Here is a 17,194-nt window from a genome sequence, read left to right on the forward strand (position 1 = left end):
AGCTGCCTTGCAGGCCGCCAATGTAAGCCAATGACAAAAATGCACCTCAGAAACAGGGCCTAATTCCCCTTTCCTCTCAACCTACGACCAAACTGCTATTTTGACACGAAATTAGACCTTCCCAGCAGTGCTCCCAGACCCCTAAACCCACTCCCAACAATCTAGAACACCCCCAAATTGCTCACCAAAAACACGCAATACTGCTACCTTGCAGGCCGCCAATGTAAGCCAATGGCAACAATGCACCTCAGAAAAAAGGCCTAATTCCCCTTTCCCCTCAACCTAGGCCCAAACTGCTATTTTGACACAAAATTAGACCTTCCCAGCAGTGCTCCCAGGCCCCTAAACCCACTCCCAACAATCTAGAACACCCCAAAATTGCCCACCAAAAACACGCAATACAGCTACCTTGCAGGCCGCCAATGTAAGCCAATGGAAAAAATACACCTCAGAAACAAGGCCTAATTCCCCTTTCCCGGCAACCTACGCCCAAACTGCTAGTTTGACACAAAATGAGATCTTCCCAGCAGTGCTCTCACACCCCTAAACCCTCTCCCAGAAATCTAGAACACCCCTAAATAGCTTCCCAAAAACACGCAATACTGCTACCTTGCAGGCCGCCAATGTATCCAATGGCGGAAATGCACCTCAGAAACAGGGACTAATTCCCTTTTCCCCTCAACCTACAACCAAACTGCTATTTTGAGACAAAATTAGACCTTCCCAGCAGTGCTCCCAGACCCCTAAACCCACTCCCAAAAATCTAGAACACCCCCAAACAGCTTCCCAAAACACGCAATACAGGTACCTTGCAGGCCGCCATTGTAAGCCAATGGAAAAAATACACCTCAGAAACAAGGCCTAATTCCCCTTTCCCGGCAACCTACGCCCAAACTGCTAGTTTGACACAAAATGAGATCTTCCCAGCAGTGCTCTCACACCCCTAAACCCTCTCCCAGAAATCTAGAACACCCCTAAATAGCTTCACAAAAACACGCAATACAGCTACTTTGCAGGCTGCCAATGTAAGCCAATGGTCAGAATGCACCTCAGAAACAGGGACTAATTCCCTTTTCCCCTCAACCTTCAATCAAACTGCTATTTTGAGACAAGATTAGACCTTCCCAGCAGTACTCCCAGACCCCTAAACCCACTCCAAAAATCTAGAACACCCCCAAACAGCTTCCCAAAACACGCAATACAGCTGCCTTGCAGGCCGCCTATGTAAGCCAACGGCAAAAATGCACCTCAGAAACAGGGCTTAATTCCCCTTTCCCCTCAACTTACGCCCAAACTGCTATTTTGTCACAAAATTAGACCTTCCCAGCAGTGCTCTCAGACCCCTAAACCCACTCCCAACAATCTAGAACACCCCCAAATAGCTTCTCAAAAACACGCAATACAGCTGCCTTGCAGGCCGCCAATGTAAGCCAATGACAAAAATGCACCTCAGAAACAGGGCCTAATTCCCCTTTCCTCTCAACCTACGACCAAACTGCTATTTTGACACGAAATTAGACCTTCCCAGCAGTGCTCCCAGACCCCTAAACCCACTCCCAACAATCTAGAACACCCCCAAATTGCTCACCAAAAACACGCAATACTGCTACCTTGCAGGCCGCCAATGTAAGCCAATGGCAACAATGCACCTCAGAAAAAAGGCCTAATTCCCCTTTCCCCTCAACCTAGGCCCAAACTGCTATTTTGACACAAAATTAGACCTTCCCAGCAGTGCTCCCAGACCCCTAAACCCACTCCCAACAATCTAGAACACCCCAAAATTGCCCACCAAAAACACGCAATACAGCTACCTTGCAGGCCGCCAATGTAAGCCAATGGAAAAAATACACCTCAGAAACAAGGCCTAATTCCCCTTTCCCGGCAACCTACGCCCAAACTGCTAGTTTGACACAAAATGAGATCTTCCCAGCAGTGCTCTCACACCCCTAAACCCTCTCCCAGAAATCTAGAACACCCCTAAATAGCTTCCCAAAAACACGCAATACTGCTACCTTGCAGGCCGCCAATGTATCCAATGGCGGAAATGCACCTCAGAAACAGGGACTAATTCCCTTTTCCCCTCAACCTACAACCAAACTGCTATTTTGAGACAAAATTAGACCTTCCCAGCAGTGCTCCCAGACCCCTAAACCCACTCCCAAAAATCTAGAACACCCCCAAACAGCTTCCCAAAACACGCAATACAGGTACCTTGCAGGCCGCCATTGTAAGCCAATGGAAAAAATACACCTCAGAAACAAGGCCTAATTCCCCTTTCCCGGCAACCTACGCCCAAACTGCTAGTTTGACACAAAATGAGATCTTCCCAGCAGTGCTCTCACACCCCTAAACCCTCTCCCAGAAATCTAGAACACCCCTAAATAGCTTCACAAAAACACGCAATACAGCTACTTTGCAGGCTGCCAATGTAAGCCAATGGTCAGAATGCACCTCAGAAACAGGGACTAATTCCCTTTTCCCCTCAACCTTCAATCAAACTGCTATTTTGAGACAAGATTAGACCTTCCCAGCAGTACTCCCAGACCCCTAAACCCACTCCAAAAATCTAGAACACCCCCAAACAGCTTCCCAAAACACGCAATACAGCTGCCTTGCAGGCCGCCTATGTAAGCCAACGGCAAAAATGCACCTCAGAAACAGGGCTTAATTCCCCTTTCCCCTCAACTTACGCCCAAACTGCTATTTTGTCACAAAATTAGACCTTCCCAGCAGTGCTCTCAGACCCCTAAACCCACTCCCAACAATCTAGAACACCCCCAAATAGCTTCTCAAAAACACGCAATACAGCTGCCTTGCAGGCCGCCAATGTAAGCCAATGACAAAAATGCACCTCAGAAACAGGGCCTAATTCCCCTTTCCTCTCAACCTACGACCAAACTGCTATTTTGACACGAAATTAGACCTTCCCAGCAGTGCTCCCAGACCCCTAAACCCACTCCCAACAATCTAGAACACCCCCAAATTGCTCACCAAAAACACGCAATACTGCTACCTTGCAGGCCGCCAATGTAAGCCAATGGCAACAATGCACCTCAGAAAAAAGGCCTAATTCCCCTTTCCCCTCAACCTAGGCCCAAACTGCTATTTTGACACAAAATTAGACCTTCCCAGCAGTGCTCCCAGGCCCCTAAACCCACTCCCAACAATCTAGAACACCCCAAAATTGCCCACCAAAAACACGAAATACAGCTACCTTGCAGGCCGCCAATGTAAGCCAATGGAAAAAATACACCTCAGAAACAAGGCCTAATTCCCCTTTCCCGGCAACCTACGCCCAAACTGCTAGTTTGACACAAAATGAGATCTTCCCAGCAGTGCTCTCACACCCCTAAACCCTCTCCCAGAAATCTAGAACACCCCTAAATAGCTTCCCAAAAACACGCAATACTGCTACCTTGCAGGCCGCCAATGTATCCAATGGCGGAAATGCACCTCAGAAACAGGGACTAATTCCCTTTTCCCCTCAACCTACAACCAAACTGCTATTTTGAGACAAAATTAGACCTTCCCAGCAGTGCTCCCAGACCCCTAAACCCACTCCCAAAAATCTAGAACACCCCCAAACAGCTTCCCAAAACACGCAATACAGGTACCTTGCAGGCCGCCATTGTAAGCCAATGGAAAAAATACACCTCAGAAACAAGGCCTAATTCCCCTTTCCCGGCAACCTACGCCCAAACTGCTAGTTTGACACAAAATGAGATCTTCCCAGCAGTGCTCTCACACCCCTAAACCCTCTCCCAGAAATCTAGAACACCCCTAAATAGCTTCCCAAAAACACGCAATACTGCTACCTTGCAGGCCGCCAATGTATCCAATGGCGGAAATGCACCTCAGAAACAGGGACTAATTCCCTTTTCCCCTCAACCTACAACCAAACTGCTATTTTGAGACAAAATTAGACCTTCCCAGCAGTGCTCCCAGACCCCTAAACCCACTCCCAAAAATCTAGAACACCCCCAAACAGCTTCCCAAAATACGCAATACAGGTACCTTGCAGGCCGCCATTGTAAGCCAATGGCAAAAATGCACCTCAGAAACAGGGACTAATTCCCCTTTCCCCTCAACCTATGACCAAACTGCTATTTAGGCACAACATTAGACCTTCCCAGCAGTTCTCCCAGACCCCTAAACCCACTCCCAAAAATCTAGAACAACCCCAAATAGCTTCCAAAAACACGCAATACAGCTACCTTGCAGGCCGCCAATATAAGCCAATGGCAAAAATGCACCTCAGAATCAGGGCCTAATTCTCCTTTCCCCTCAACCTACGCCCGAACTGCTATTTTGAGACATAATTAGACCTTCCCAGCAGTGCTCCCAGGCCCCTAAACCCACTCCCAACAATCTAGAACACCCCCAAATTGCCCACCAAAAACACGCAATACTGCTACCTTGCAAGCCGTCAATGTAAGCCAATGGCAAAAATGCACCTCAGAAACAAGGCCTAATTCCCCTTTCCCCTCAACCTACGCCCAAACTGCTATTTTGACACAAAATTAGACCTTCCCAGCAGTGCTCCCTGACCCCTAAACCCACTCAAAAAATCTAGAACACTCCCAAACAGCTTGCCAAAACACGCAATACAGCTGCCTTGCAGGCCGACAATGTAAGCCAATGGTCAAAATGTACCTCAGAAACAGGGTCTAATTCCCCTTTCCCCTCAAACTACGCCCAAACTGCTATTTAGGCACAACATTAGACCTTCCCAGCAGTGCTCCCAGACCCCTAAACCCACTCCCAACAATCTAGAACTCCCCCAAATAGCTTCTCAAAAACACGCAATACAGCTACCTTGCAGGCCGCCAATGTAAGCCAATGGCAAAAATGCACCTCAGAAACAGGGCCTAATTCCCCTTTCCCTCAACTTACGCCCACATTGCTATTTTGGCACACAATTAGACCTTCCCAGCAGTACCCCCAGACCCCTAAACCCACTCCCAGAAATCTAGAACACCCCTAAATAGCTTCCCAAAAACACGCAATACAGCTACCTTGCACGCCACCAATGTAAGCCAATGACAAGAATGCACCTCAGAAACAGGGGCTAATTCCCCTCTCCCCTCAACCTACGACCAAACTGCTATTTTGACACAAAATTAGACCTTCCCAGCAGTGCTCCCAGACCCCTAAACCAACTCCCAACAATCTAGAACACCCCCAAATAGCTTCCCAAAAACACGCAATACAGCTACCTTGCAGGCCGCCAATGTAAGCTAAAGGCAAAAAAGCACCTCAGAAACAGGCCCTAATTCCCCTTTTCCCTCAACCTACGACCAAACTGCTATTTTGACACACAATTAGACCTTCCCAGCAGTGCTCCCAGGCCCCTAAACCCACTCCCAACAATCTAGAACACCCCCAAATAGCTTCTTAAAAACACGCAATACAGCTACCTTGCAGGCTGCCAATGTAAGCCAAAAGCAAAAATGCACCTCAGAAACAGGGCCTAATTCCCCTTTCCCCTCAGCCTACGCCCAAACTGCTATTTTGAGACAAAATTAGACCTTCCCAGCAGTGCTTTCAGCCCCCTAAACCCACTCCCAAAATCTAGAACACCCCTAGATAGCTTATCAAAACACGCAATACAGGTAACTTGCAGGCCGCCAATGTAAGCCAATGGCAAAAATGCACCTCAGAAACAGGGCCGTATTCCCCTTTCTCCTCAACTTACGCCCAAACTGCTATTTTGACACAAAATTAGAACTTCCCAGCAGTGCTCCCAGACCCCTACACCCACTCCCAGAAATCTAGAACACCCCTAAACAGCTTCCCAAAAACACGCAATACAGCTGCCTTGCAGGCCGCCTATGTAAGCCAATGGCAAAAATGCATCTCAGAAACAGGGCCTAATTCCACTTTCCCCTCAACCTACGCCCAAACTGCTATTTTGACACAAAATTAGACCTTCCCAGCAGTTCTCCCAGACCCCTAAACCCACTCCCAACAATCTAGAACACCCCCAAATAGCTTCTCAAAAACAAGCAATACAGCTACTTTGCAGGCCGCCAATGTAAGCTAATGGTCAAAATGCACCTCAGAAACAGGGACTAATTCCCTTTTCCCCTCAACCTTCAATCAAACTGCTATTTTGAGACAAGATTAGACCTTCCCAGCAGTACTCCCAGACCCCTAAACCCACTCAAAAAATCTAGAACACTCCCAAACAGCTTCCCAAAACACGCAATACAGCTGCCTTGCAGGCCGCCTATGTAAGCCAATGGCAAAAATGCACCTCAGAAACAGGGCCTAATTCCCCTTTCCCCTCAACCTACGCCCAAACTGCTATTTAGGCACAACATTAGACCTTCCCAGCAGTGCTCCCAGACCCCTAAACCCACTCCCAACAATCTAGAACGCCCCCAAATAGCTTCTCAAAAACACGCAATACAGCTACCTTGCAGGCCGCCAATGTAAGCCAATGGCAAAAATGCACCTCAGAAACAGGGCCTAATTCCCCTTTCCCCTCAACTTACGCCCAAATTGCTATTTTGACACACAATTAGACCTTCCCAGCAGTGCCCCCAGACCCCTAAACCCACTCCCAGAAATCTAGAACACCCCAAAATAGCTTCCCAAAAACACGCAATACAGCTACCTTGCACGCCACCAATGTAAGCCAATGACAAAAATGCACCTCAGAAACAGGGGCTAATTCCCCTCTCCCCTCAACCTACGACCAAACTGCTATTTTGACACAAAATTAGACCTTCCCAGCAGTGCTCCCAGACCCCTAAACCAACTCCCAACAATCTAGAAAACCCCAAATAGCTTCCCAAAAACACGCAATACAGCTACCTTGCAGGCCGCCAATGTAAGCTAATGGCAAAAAAGCACCTCAGAAACAGGCACTAATTCCCCTTTTCCCTCAACCTACGACCAAACTGCTATTTTGACACACAATTAGACCTTCCCAGCAGTGCTCCCAGGCCCCTAAACCCACTCCCAACAATCTAGAACACGCTCAAATAGCTTCTTAAAAACACGCAATACAGCTACCTTGCAGGCCGCCAATGTAAGCCAAAAGCAAAAATGCACCTCAGAAACAGGGCCTAATTCCCCTTTCCCCTCAGCCTACGCCCAAACTGCTATTTTGAGACAAAATTAGACCTTCCCAGCAGTGCTTTCAGCCCCCTAAACCCACTCCCAAAATCTAGAACACCCCTAGATAGCTTATCAAAACACGCAATACAGGTAACTTGCAGGCCGCCAATGTAAGCCAATGGCAAAAATGCACCTCAGAAACAGGGCCTTATTCCCCTTTCTCCTCAACTTACGCCCAAACTGCTATTTTGACACAAAATTAGAACTTCCCAGCAGTGCTCCCAGACCCCTACACCCACTCCCAGAAATCTAGAACACCCCTAAACAGCTTCCCAAAAACACGCAATACAGCTGCCTTGCAGGCCGCCTATGTAAGCCAATGGCAAAAATGCATCTCAGAAACAGGGCCTAATTCCACTTTCCCCTCAACCTACGCCCAAACTGCTATTTTGACACAAAATTAGACCTTCCCAGCAGTTCTCCCAGACCCCTAAACCCACTCCCAACAATCTAGAACACCCCCAAATAGCTTCTCAAAAACAAGCAATACAGCTACTTTGCAGGCCGCCAATGTAAGCCAATGGTCAAAATGCACCTCAGAAACAGGGACTAATTCCCTTTTCCCCTCAACCTTCAATCAAACTGCTATTTTGAGACAAGATTAGACCTTCCCAGCTGTACTCCCAGACCCCTAAACCCACTCAAAAAATCTAGAACACTGCCAAACAGCTTCCCAAAACACGCAATACAGCTGCCTTGCAGGCCGCCTATGTAAGCCAATGGCAAAAATGCACCTCAGAAACAGGGCCTAATTCCCCTTTCCCCTTAACCTACGCCCAAACTGCTATTTTGACACACAATTAGACCTTCCCAGCAGTGCTCTCAGACCCCTAAACCCACTCCCAACAATCTAGAACACCCCCAAATAGCTTCCCAAAAACACGCAATACAGCTACCTTGCAGGGCGCCAATGTAAGCCAATGGCAAAAATGCACCTCAGAAACAAGGCCTAATTCCCCTTTCCCCTCAACTTTCACCAAAACTGCTATTTTGACACAAAATTAGAGCTTCCCAGCAGTGCTTCCAGACCCCTAAACCCACTCCCAAAATCTAGAACACCCCCAGATAGCTTATCAAAAACACGCAATACAGGTAACTTGCAGGCCGCCAATGTAAGCCAATGGCAAAAATGCACCACAGAAACAGGGCCTAATTTCCCTTTCTCCTCAACTTATGCCCAAATTGCTATTTTGACACAAAATTAGACCTTCCCAGCAGTGCTCCCAGACCCCTAAACCCACTCCCAGAAATCTAGAACACCCCTAAATAGCTTCCCAAAAACACGCAATACAGATACTTTGCAGGCCACCAATGTAAGCCAATGGCAAAAAAGCACCTCAGAAACAGGCCCTAATTCACCTTTCCCCTCAACCTATGACCAAAGTGCTATTTTGACACAAAATTAGACCTTCCCAGCAGTGCTCCCAGACCCCTAAACCCACTCCCAGAAATCTAGAACACACCCAAATAGCTTCCCAAAAACTCGCAATACAGCTACTTTGCAGGCCAACAATGTAAGCCAATGGCAAAAATGCACCTCAGAAACACGGCCTTATTTCCCTTAACCTACGCCCAAACTGCTATTTTGACACAAAATTAGACCTTCCCAGCAGGGCTCCCAGACTCCTAAACCCACTCCCAAAAATCTAGAACACCCCCAAATAGCTTCCCAAAAACACGCAATACAGCTACCTTGCAGGGAGCCAATGTAAGCCAATGGCAAAAATGCTCCTCAGAAACAAGGCCTTATTCCCCTTTCCCCTCAGCCTACGCCCAAACTGCTATTTTGAGACAAAATTAGACCTTCCCAGCAGTGCTTTCAGACCCCTAAACCCACTCCCAAAATCTAGAACACCCCCAGATAGCTTATCAAAACACGCAATACAGCTACCTTGCAGGCCACTAATGTAAGCCAATGGCAAAAATGCACCTCAGAAACAGGGCCTAATTCCCCTTTCTCCTCAACTTACGCCCAAACTGCTATTTTGACACAAAATTAGAACTTCCCAGCAGTGCTCCCAGACCCCTAAACCCACTCCCAAAAATCTAGAACACCCCCAAATAGCTTCCCAAAAACACGCAATACAGCTACCTTGCAGGGTGCCAATGTAAGCCAACGGCAAAAATACACCTCAGAAACCAGGCCTAATTACCCTTTCCCCTCAACCTTCAGCAAAACTGCTATTTTGACACAAAATTAGAGCTTCCCAGCAGTGCTTCCAGACCCCTAAACCCACTCCCAAAATCTAGAACACCCCTAAATAGCTTCCCAAAAACACGCAATACAGCTGCCTTGCAGGCCGCCTATGTAAGCCAATGGCAAAAATGCACCTCAGACACAGGGCCTAATTCCACTTTCCCCTCAACCTACGCCCAAACTGCTATTTTGACACAAAATTAGACCTTCCCAGCAGTTCTCCCAGACCCCTAAACCCACTCCCAACAATCTAGAACACCCCTAAATAGCTTCCCAAAAACACGCAATGCAGGTACCTTGCAGGCCGCCAATGTAAGCCAATGGCAAAAATGCACCTCAGAAACGGGCTAATTCTCCTTTTCCCTCAACCTACGCCCAAACTGCTATTTTGACACAAAATTAGACCTTCCCAGCAGTGCTCCCAGGCCCCTAAACCCACTCCCAACAATCTAGAACACCCCCAAATTGCCCACCAAAAATACGCAATACTGCTACCTTGCAGGCCGCCAATGTAAGCCAATGGCAAAAATGCACCTCAGAAACAAGGCCTAATTCCCCTTTCCCCTCAACCTACGCCCAAACAGCTATTTTGACACAAAATTAGACCTTCCCAGCAGTGCTACCAGACCCCTAAACCCACTCCCAAAAATCAAGAACACCCCTAAACAGCTTCCCAAAAACACGCAATACTGCTACCTTGTAGGGCGCCAATGTAAGCCAATGGCAAAAATGCACCTCAGAAACAGGGCCTAATTCCCCTTTCCCCTCAATTTACGCCCAAATTGCTATTTTGACACAAAAGTAGACCTTCCCAACAGTGCTCCCAGGCCCCTAAACCCACTCCCAACAATCTAGAACACCCCCAAATTGCCCACCAAAAATACGCAATACTGCTACCTTGCAGGCCGCCAATGTAAGCCAATGGCAAAAATGCACCTCAGAAACAAGGCCTAATTCCCCTTTCCCCTCAATTTACGCCCAAATTGCTATTTTGACACAAAATTAGACCTTCCCAGCAGTGCTCCCAGACAACTAAACCCACTCCCAGAAATCTAGAACACCCCTAAATAGCTTCCCAAAAACACGCAATACAGCTACTTTGCAGGCCGATAATGTAAGCCAATGGTCAAAATGCACCTCAAAAACAGGGACTAATTCCCTTTTCCCCTCAACCTTCAACCAAACTGCTATTTTGAGACAAGATTAGACCTTCCCAGCAGTACTCCCAGACCCCTAAACCCACTCCCAAAAATCTAGAACACCCCCAAACAGCTTCCCAAAACACGCAATACAGCTGCCTTGCAGGCCGCCTATGTAAGCCAATGGCAAAAATGCACCTCAGAAACAGGGCCTAATTCCCCTTTCCCCTTAACCTACGCCCAAACTGCTATTTTGACACAAAATTAGACCTTCCCAGCAGGGCTCCCAGACCCCTAACCCCACTCCCAAAAATCTAGAACACCCCCAAATAGCTTCCCAAAAACACGCAATACAGCTACCTTGCAGGGAGCCAATGTAAGCCAATGGCAAAAATGCACCTCAGAAACAAGGCCTAATTCCCCTTTCCCCTCAACCTTAGCCAAAACTGCTATTTTGACACAAAATTAGTGCTTGCCAGCAGTGCTTCCAGACCCCTAAACCACTCCCAAAATCTAGAACACCCCCAGATAGCTTATCAAAAACACGCAATACAGCTACCTTGCAGGGCGCCAATGTAAGCCAATGGCAAAAATGCACCTCAGAAACAAGGCATAATTCCCCTTTCCCCTCAACCTTCGCCAAAACTGCTATTTAGGCACAACATTAGACCTTCCCAGCAGTGCTCCCAGACCCCTAAACACACTCCCTAAAATCTAGAACAACCCCAAATAACTTCCAAAAACACACAATACAGCTACCTTGCACGCCACCAATGTAAGCCAATGGCAAAAAAGCACCTCAGAAACAGACCCTAATTCCCCTTTCCCCTCAACCTACGACCAAACTGCTATTTTGACACAAAATTAGACCTTCCCAGCAGTGCTCCCAGACCCCTAAACCCACTCCCAAAAATTTAGAACACCCCCAAATAGCTTCCCAAAAACACGCAATACAGCTACCTTGCAGGCAGCCAATGTAAGCCAATGGCAAAAATGCACCTCAGAAACAGGACCTATTTCCCCTTTCCCCTAAACCTACGACCAAACTGCTTTTTTGACACAAAATTAGACCTTCTCAGCAGTGCTCCCAGACCCCTAAACCCACTCCCAATAATCTAGAACACACCCAAATAGCTTCCCAAAAACACGCAATACAGCTACCTTGCAGGCCGCCAATGTATCCAATGTCAAAAATGCTCCTCAGAAACAGGGCCTAATTCCCCTTTCCTCTCAACTTACGACCAAACTGCTATTTTGACACAAAATTAGACCTTCCCAGCAGTGCTCCCAGACCCCTAAACCCACTCCCAGAAATCTAGAACACCCCTAAATAGCTTCCCAAAAACACGCAATACAGCTACTTTGCAGGCCGACAATGTAGGCCAATGGTCAAAATGCACCTCAGAAACAGGGACTAATTCCCATCCCCTCAACCTTCAACCAAACTGCTATTTTGAGACAAGATTAGACCTTCCCAGCAGTACTCCCAGACCCCTAAACCCACTCCCAAAAATCTAGAACACCCCCAAACAGCTTATCAAAAACACGCAATACAGCTACCTTGCAGGGCGCCAATGTAAGCCAATGGCAATAATGCACCTCAAAAACAAGGCATAATTCCCCTTTCCCCTCAACCTTCGCCAAAACTGCTATTTTGACACAAACTTAGTGCTTCCCAGCAGTCCTTCCAGACCCCTAAACCCACTCCCAAAATCTAGAACACCCCCAGATAGCTTATCAAAAACACGCAATACAGCTACCTTGCACGCCACCAATGTAAGCCAATGGCAAAAAGCACCTCAGAAACAGACCCTAATTCCCCTTTCCCCTCAACCTATGACCAAACTGCTATTTTGACACAAAATTGACCTTCCCAGCAGTGCTCCCAGACCCCTAAACTTACTCCCAAAAATCTAGAGCACCCCCAAATAGCTTCCCAAAAACACGCAATACAGCTACCTTGCAGGCCACCAATGTAAGCCAATGGCAAAAATGCACCTCAGAAACAGGGGCTAATTCCCCTCTCCCCTCAACCTACGACCAAACTGCTATTTTGACACAAAATTAGACCTTCCCAGCAGTGCTCCCAGACCCCTAAACCCTCTCCCAGAAATCTAGAACACCCACAAATAGCTTCCCAAAAACAATCAATACAGCTACCTTGCACGCCACCAATGTAAGCCATTGGCAAAAAAGCACCTCAGAAACAGGCCCTAATTCCCCTTTCCCCTCAACCTACGACCAAAGTGCTATTTTGACACAATATTAGACCTTCCCAGCAGCTCTCCCAGACCCCTAAACCAACTCCCAAAAATCTAGAAAACCCCCAAATAGCTTCCCAAAAACACGCAATACAGCTACCTTGCAGGCCGCCAACGTAAGCCAATGGCAAAAATGCACCTCAGAAACAGGGTTTAATTCCCCTTTCCCCTCAACCTACGCCCAAACTGCTATTTTGAGACAAAATTAGACCTTCCCAGCAGTGCTCCCAGGCCCCTAAACCCACTCCCAACAATCTAGAACACCCCCAAATTGCCCACCAAAAATACGCAATACTGCTACCTTGCAGGCCGCCAATCTAAGCCAATGGCAAAAATGCACCTCAGAAACAGGGCCTAATTCCCCTTACCTCTCAACCTACCCCCAAACTGCTATTTTGAGACAAAATTAGACCTTCCCAGCAGTGCTCCCAGGCCCCTAAACCCAATCCCAACAATCTAGAACACCCCCAAATTGGTGTTTTAACCATTTCTTTTTCCATTTTTTCATTTCCATTGTTGTTATTTGGTAGTGTCTTAGACCAGCTTAGGATTTGGTAAAATTTTAATTTGGATAGTGTATTGTTTGTCAACTCTTGAAACTCTGACCATGATTTCAGATTGGATCCGTTTAGTATTTGCCCCCAATACTTTACGTTGGTTCTTTTTAGGGGGAGTACTAATGTGTCTTTAAAACATTCAGGGGTTCCTGGCGAACTCCATATAGGAGCCATTTTGCTATAGTACGAGATTTTCAGGATTCCCCTGATTTGTGACCACATCTTTGTTGCATCCCTTAAGATCTTTAGTTTTATTTTTTTAAAGTACTTGGGATGTCCGTACTTAAACAAGACATGATCTTCTGATTCCGTGATCGCTTGTAAGTACCTCGGGTAATTTTCGTGACTCATTAGAAGTACTCTAATGTTCTTAAATTGAAAGGCTCTGCAATATTCCACCAAATCCGGGCTAGCCAGTCCTCCATCTTTCTTCTCCCTTCTTATTTTCTTCCAAGAAATCCTCGTGCTTTTCGCAGCCCATATAAAACTTGTGATCTCTCTCTGTGCCTGGACTAATGCCTTTTTCTCAAACTCTAACGGTATCGCATTAAATAGGAATGTAAATTTTGGTATGATGGTTGTGGTACTGAAAAATCTGGATTCATATAATAGTACTAGACTCGAGAATAAAAACTTCGTCGAAATAGAACAAATTTGGTATCAAAAGACCGAGAATGACGAGTACATCAAGTACATGTATTTTCGGCGTATTCGAGTGACGATGTCACCTCGAAATCGTCATTTACCTTCTAAAACCCTTAGCTGCATGTTGCCCTTTACATAGGCCTTAATCCAGTTGATTTGATTCCACAAGGACACATACTCCTTAATCGACTTCTTCCTGACCCCAGTACAAGTTAGAACCATTGCCCCAGGCCGAACTCGTTAGGTCAGTCCCCTCCCAGTGGCCGAGCAAGATAGCATCTAGGCTCAACCAGCCATAAAACCATTTCAGCGCGAACACCTGCCATATCTCGCTCACATCTTTCTCCACTCCTTTTCTTCACTTGCTATATGATGGGGAGGTGACCATTTTTATTAGGGGTCCAGCGATATCTGATGAAATGTTGGGCCTTGCCTGATGATTTGTTATGGGCAGCACGACGTGAAATATGTACCTGTCATTATGACTCTGCTTTTCTTTTGTAATCAGTAACCGTAAATGAAATACCACGAATCCAAGGAATGTCTTGCCCAAGGCTGAATACTATGTATAAGAAGAGAAGCCTGACTTCGTAAAAGTGTGCAGTCTCCTGAATATACTTGCTTTGTACTTCTAGGACCCTGTCACCTTGGTTGCAGCCAATAAACGAATCTTTGACTCCACCTGGAAGACTCTGAAGTTTCTGTAGGTCTGACTCAGGAGAACCCGAGGTCTCTGGTGTGTTGATCCCCTGGCACCGCTGGGTTGCCGGTTCTTTGCCGGTTCTTAAAAACCCAGTACCTCAATTGGCGCCCACGTTTGGGGCGATTCCAGTGGTACCAATCAGCCTGAAGATCGTGAGGAGCTTCGTGTGAAAATTCCGGAGGAGGGCCCACCACCTCATCGACCCCTGCATGTCGACGTGGTCCGAAGGTCTTTACTGCGAGGTTCCCCGCTTCCCGATGGCTACAAGGACTGCTGCCCTGGCTATCACCCTGATGTTGGACCCTTGAAATTTTCGGTAGAGCGAAACGCTGAGACGAGTCTTCTGGTGAAGCCATCGATATTTTCAGTTAAGTATAAGTGGAGCGTCTCCCAGTCCTTAGTTGGACTTACTTTGTGGTATCTTGGAGATACATAAGGTTTTATTGGTACTTGCAAGCACCATAACCGAAGGACTCGTGTTTTCACGAGAAATATCGTAATCGATAAATCCTTTGAAGTTTTGGAACTAGACTAGAGAGAAAGGATGCCTAGTCTTAGACTCGGGAATTGGTTTTGTCTTGGTAGTAATAATAGGGACTCCCGATTGGAGGACTCATGTCCGGTTCCTCCAGTTGGAACTCCAACTTACGAGCTATATGTTAAACATGGGGTAGGCCCCATCGTTTACAACGAGGTATGGATTAAATACACTAGGAAAGATGGTGCCTTACAATGGCCCCAATATGGTAGCTTTGATTCTGAAATCTTAGACAACCTTGAAGTTAAGCTCTTCAAAAAGAAAGCCCGGCCGGCGATGTTTGACTCTTTCCGCTTATGGCGCAAAGAAGCCAAACAAAAAGAAGTTAAATTAGCTAGGAAGAATAAGAGAGAAGGGAGACTTTCAGTAATGCAAGCTGCCGTGCAGTTTAAAGATAATGAGGAAGAGCAGATAAATGAACAGTTGCACAGGCAACGTAAACTGGCAATAGATAAGTGTTATCCAGTTTTGCCGTTTCTTCAGCATGAGACAGCAAAAGAGCGTGAAAAAGACCAATTAATGTCGCAATTATTAACTTCACCACCCCCCTATGCGCAGAATGCTACAGCACCCCCGCAACCTTTAGTTGCACAAGCTGCGCCTCTGGCTCTTCCACAGCACCCACCAGCTGTTCTTCAGCTGGCTCCTACCTCTTCGGTGCAGCCTCCTCCAGGCCCACGACCACTTCTGTTTCACCTGTGTTTTCTACGATTTCACCTACTGTGTTTTCTACATTTCCTAATGCCCCCTCTATGATTTTGCCTAGTACCACATCTATTATTGCTGATACCTCTTCTGCCATCTCTACCCCCGTCTTATCTCACCCCGTTTTTTCATCTTTTTGTCCTTCAGTTTCACCTTCCCTTTGGCAGAAAATGGCCAGCACTGTTACTAATCTTCTTTTACCTCTTTTCGGGTCGCCTGCTACGACCCCTATGTGGAAAAGTAAATTTTGCCATGTTCTGTGTCCCTACGTGTTCCACATCCTAAGTTATATGTGCATGATTAATATGCATATGTACTCCTTATGATCGATTAAAGACGCAATCCTAGTTGTGTCCAACTCTAGTATGCCAGTTTCTAGTTCCCGTGAAAGCAACGAATATTAGGCCTATGTAAACCTACGTTGCCACATTTTACAGTGTGCACGATAATTCAGTAAAAGGCCCCGTTTCTAGGCCTCAAAAGGGCCCGGACATCAGATTCAGCTCCTGTCTCCTGAACCCTCTCCGAGGAGCGATACAGCCCCCACCTGCATCCCTGACCCTTCACTTACTTCCTGCCTCACAGTGCCCGGCCCGGCCTGGCTCTGCCTCCCAGTCTGCCAAGAGTATGTTATGCTTCTAGTTATCAGTCCAGCCCTCCTTCTCTGCATTCCTAAGCTACTGAATCGCATCAATAATTTCCGTCATGGTCTAGCCTTTCTGTCTCCATGTAAGAGAAATACTGTATTAATGTTCATAGAATATTCCTCGCACACACAATACATTTAGAATAATGTATGCACCAGTCTTAGTGTCAAGTAGCCTTCGCCCTGATAACTTTTGGATTCTATCAACATGTTCTCCAAACACCAGATACTAGATATGCTTTAGGTACATGTCGCCCTGACTCCGCAGACTTTAGTCTCCTCTTCTAGTGCAGAAGTCATAGCCCCCAGTTCTCCCTGGTAACACGTCATTGCCCGTTTGCGCGCACCACTAGGTCAGAGGTCCCAGCTCCTTAGGTAGCCCCCTCCATGTTTCCGCCCCATTCATGACACTTCTGTGACGTTCATACCACATGTCTATGTACACGCCTCTTGTTACACCCACTTTATGCCTTATCTTTCGCGACTGCTACAAGACACGCCCACTGTTACGCCTCCTGTATTGAATGAAATGTAATTGTTTTAGTATATATACTAATGCACTGTTAATTTGATGTTAGCACTATTCTCCTGCCCCCGGCAGCTGCCATCCTATTCCCATGCAGGCTGTCCTGTTCCTGTCCTTTATGCCTGATTAAAGCCTGTTAACTCTAGCTACCT

Source organism: Lissotriton vulgaris, unplaced genomic scaffold (genome assembly GCF_964263255.1).
Source record: "Lissotriton vulgaris unplaced genomic scaffold, aLisVul1.2 SCAFFOLD_462, whole genome shotgun sequence".
In the NCBI taxonomy this organism is placed as follows: domain Eukaryota; kingdom Metazoa; phylum Chordata; class Amphibia; order Caudata; family Salamandridae; genus Lissotriton; species Lissotriton vulgaris.